General features: G+C 34.8%; 1 long non-coding RNA gene across 1 annotated transcript; it reads right to left on the bottom strand.

The window, feature by feature from the left end:
* Positions 411 to 2172, bottom strand: LOC104793026. Its single transcript, XR_769177.1, has 4 exons — positions 1938 to 2172; positions 1541 to 1673; positions 1321 to 1359; positions 411 to 687 (listed from the first exon to the last, which is right to left on the bottom strand). It is a non-coding gene; the product is annotated as an uncharacterized LOC104793026 (long non-coding RNA).

The following is a 4605-nucleotide window of genomic DNA, read 5'->3' as shown; positions in this document are numbered from 1 at the left end:
GAATGGTAGAAGAAACAGAGATCGCCTAAAGTCATGGACTTTAGATTCTTCTGAGCTTGTTTGTTCTTGACACCGTCCCATTTGCTGATGCCACCGTTTGCTTCTTGGTCTGACCATGACCACTCACTTGGCTCTGTTTTGAGTAACCAGTATCGCTTCGTTTTCCCCATTTTTTTCAGAGGTTTTTTTCTTTAATTAAGGGATTATAACAGAATCGAAATGTTCAATGCTATTTTATGGCTTTTTTTTAAGAGTCCTTTAAGCTGGCTTGACCCAAATCATATTTATTGCCCATTTATAAATAACCTTTCATCTTTCTTTTCTTTGTCAATTGATTTATATTTTATATTAATGATTTAGTTGGTAAGAGCATCTCCATTGGTCGGGTGTTAACTCAAGTTGTTTAAAAACAATTTAATTGTAAATTTTGAATAAAAGTGAAGTTAACAACTTCTTTAGAAACTTTACAATTTTATGGGTCCATTGGTAGTATCTAAAATTAGGGTCCTCAATTTAATTCTTTTTCAAATGCTGTTTATATTAGTTGAATCAAGTGCCATGTTTCCACAAAGAAGAGTTCATGCGCTTCTGCTAGTGCTTTTCCTTCCTCCACGCTCACTGCTCTTATGTTTTCCAAGTCACACTTGTTTCCCACCAGCATTCTCGCCACCGTTGTATCCGAATGGACTGAGCCAACAGAGCAAATCAATTGTTTTTAGAACTTAGAACAGGTTAAATGCCCAATCTTTCTATAGTTTTTACATAGAAACAAGGACGTCTATATGATCTACATATTGGTTGGTTTACCAACAATGATCACTTAAAGCTATAATCATATGAGAATGAAGGGGCATAAGAAGTAGCATCCTCCTCTGTTTCTAAAGCCAATATCATCTTTTGGGCGAAAGCAATGCTCCGTTGTGTTCTAGTAGAAACATGAGTAAACTTTTATCTATCTACATTGCAAGAATTACGCATCTATAGAGTATGATCAGCAAGCATCATGAGTTTCATATACATATGAACCCATAAATTTACTATTTTTAGATAATGAGAAGACTTCTAATAGATTTGAAACCTCAAAAATAGCAAACTTGGTTTCAAATTCTCAATTCTAGTCAGACCTACGACCTAATTGAGCAGGACAATAGATTTGAAGCCTCAAAAATAGCAAACTTGGTTTCAAATTCTCAATTCTAGTCAGACCTACGACCTAATTGAGCAGGACGAGTCTCCCTAATACTCTCAATCCCATAGTCAAAAATCAAATCCTATACATCCTATGAATCGAAAGTAGAGATAATCATAAGAAGAGAGTACCTTCTCTGAGCTTGCATTCGGATCAAATTGTATGTTAACCTGTAATTGAAATACTTATCAAAAACAGAGAAACATAAACTGATAAACTCATTCAACCCATTCAAGATCATACTCACCACAAACTCAATATACACAAACCCATTCAAGCTACAGCAAAAACATAAGGTGCTCTTATCAAAAACCCATTCAAGGTGCAGTCAAAGAAGTAAATTTTTAGGACCTGTATTTGTCACTGTATCCATACGCAAAGATGATGTCCTAAAACTCTTCCAAAACCGCAGCAGAACAATGAATTCATCAGACTGAGTGCTTTTTCATCATTAGGCTTCTCAAACTCTTGAACTTGAGAAAATCTATAGTCATCAATCAAGGTAAACAAAAAAAACAAAAAAATCCTTAAAACAGAAATATAAATAAGCATAGACATACATACTCCTTCATCAATGTTTAAGAAAATATGCAAGTAATCCTGAAAATTGCAATCAAAGAGCATCACAATTGACATTCTTATAGAACATTGATTGATTGATAGATTTCGTGATGGAAAATCATCAACATCAACCATGTCTGTCAATTAACAAACGAATAAAAAGCGTTTATTCGAGAAAATCATTTACCTTCACGACCATCGATTCGAACAACCATCAAGTTAGGAAGCATGACTCGTCCTCCAAGTTTGGCCATCATACTGATCTATACAAGCCGAAAATCTTTTTCAATCAAGACGAAAAATTCAGATAATGATCAGGATGGATGTAAGACGATTTTCTTCTCAATCAAGACGAAAGTCTTCCTCAATTTTCATCGAGGAAACGAGAAAAAGGCGACAGCGAGATGGAAGAAAGAAAAACACCGCCTTTCTTTTTTGTTTTTTCCCAAAAATTTTACTCCGAGGCTGACACGTGTTTGCTAAGCATCGTTTCTAAAATCTCTTCGGTAAAGATCCATTGTTAGTTAATTAGGATTTTTGATTTATTTTTTTAGCTTTTTAAGCTAACAACTTTGCTTAAATACCACCAATGGAGATGCTCTAAGATGCCAAAGGCTTACAAACCGAATACATAGGTTTTCACAAAACAAAATGAGCCACCCACAATTAGCCAACTAACTACATTAGCCAAAACCAGTTGAGAGAACCTAGTTTTTAGAACAGAATGGTTAACCTAAACCCATTAGGATGAAAACAACCACTTATCTATACATAGTGTACCACTCTCTCATCATCAAAAACGTTTTAAAGTCAAGTCGGAAAACTATAGGCCACATAGTATAGCCTATAACTCATATAGATTCCAAATTCACTTCGGTGTTTTGAAAGGCGTTTTAGGTGGAGATAAGCATGAAGGTGCAAATGAGTATAGCGTACCAAAACAACATGTGCCCTATATGCATAAATGGATTCTTACTTCTTAGAGTCCATCACTCTATTTAATGTCTTTCGTTTTTGTTGTTGTTGACGTTAATTAGCTTCAAGCTTCTTTGGTTTTTCTCTACCAGAACTATCTATTCACTTAAAATTATTTTCTTTCTTTGTTTGTTGTTTGAGTGAGTATTGAGAAATTATAAAGATCTCTAAATGGTGGTGGTATGTGTGATTATGTGTCATTTATGTGTTTTTTTTTGTCTATGCTAGATCATTTTAATGAGTTCAATGAAAATATGCATGTTAGATAATTATTTATTAACTTAATAGTAGTATAACATGCTTAAATTATTTTCTGAAAATTTCTTCTCAATTTGTTTTAATATTTATTGCTAGACCAGTATCCGTGCTACAACACGGGTTGCATTATTTCATATAGAAATTTTGTATATTTTTATATGTTAAATTATTTATATATGTATTATATTAGTTTTTAAACCATCTCATCATATAATATTAACATTTCACATTTAACATATTGTATGTTATATATCGTAACTCATTTCATCATGACTCATAACATTTTTTTACTATATATATCTTAAAAATATTAGAGTATGTTTTGTAATTATTATTTTTGATACGTAAATATTTATCATATCCTTTAAAAATATCAAGTTAAACATTAAAATATCTAATTAGTATATTTTATTATATAAAATTATACATTTCAACAAAATAAATATATGAAACCGAATATAAATGAAACGACCTGACCTGTTTTTTTTATAATAAATAATAATAATAATAATAATAATAATAATAATAATAAATAATAGTAAACTACAACTAGTGGTCCCATACCCACTAGCCACCTAACCACAATCACAACCAACAGCGGAACAACAATACCAATTAAATAACCAATAATAATTCAATATAGAATAACCAATATCCAATCCTAACCATTTCAATGTCAAACTACAGGAAACAAGGAACCGGCAACCTAGCAAGTTCTAAAGACCCAACTCTAGCAACCTAGCAATGCCATACAGCAATCAATCGAGTCCCTAGAACATCTTCCTCTTCATTGCCTTGATTCCACGATCACACTTTGCCTTTACCTGCACCACAAACACAAATTGAGATGCATGAGTATTTGATAAATACTCAGTGAGGCAATCCTCCCATCTATTGGGCTATACACACAAGCAATAAGATCTATCATGCCACAAACAACAATAATAAAACAAACCGGAACATGAACAAGTGACCCGACACGATCCGGTTACTGTCAGAAGGGTGTCGACCGATACCAGAAGGTGTCGACCGACACTGGACATTTGGTGTCGACCAGCACCACTTGGGTGTCGACCGACACCTGCTCGACACCCCCGAAACCCTAACGGTGTCGACCGACACCTCCACATGGTGTCGACTGACACTCGCTAAGTTCCTGAGCCGTCCTCGCGTTGGTGTCGACCGACATCACTGTCGAGCAGTGATTTCCTTCGAACAGAACCTCTGAATCTCGCCTCCAAACTTCTCCTCTTCGTCCCACACAATCCCAGGAACGAATCCAAGCCTCAGGAGCTACGAAAACTCACAAACAACCAAACAACACACAATATCACAGAAACATAGATCTTAGCTTAGATAAGCTATGGTCATGCACTCACCTTAGCTAACAATGAGATCTAAGCCCAAAAGATAAAGCTACCACCACAGAAACCTTCCCACCACGTTCCTAACCTTGGATCTTCACTCTCACAACAAGATCTCTCCAAAAACGCCTTCAAAACTCACAAACTCTCACAAGAACTCTTATAAACTGTTTTCTCCTCTTTCTCTCTCAAAAACAACAAACGGCGACCAAGACAACAATAAAACATGACCTAGGTCGTTTTCCCACTTAAATATCT

The sequence above is a fragment of the Camelina sativa genome, chromosome 1 (assembly GCF_000633955.1).
Source record: "Camelina sativa cultivar DH55 chromosome 1, Cs, whole genome shotgun sequence".
NCBI classification, from domain to species: domain Eukaryota; kingdom Viridiplantae; phylum Streptophyta; class Magnoliopsida; order Brassicales; family Brassicaceae; genus Camelina; species Camelina sativa.
Note: the sequence above shows the minus strand (reverse complement) of the source record. Positions and strands in the feature narration are given on the sequence as shown.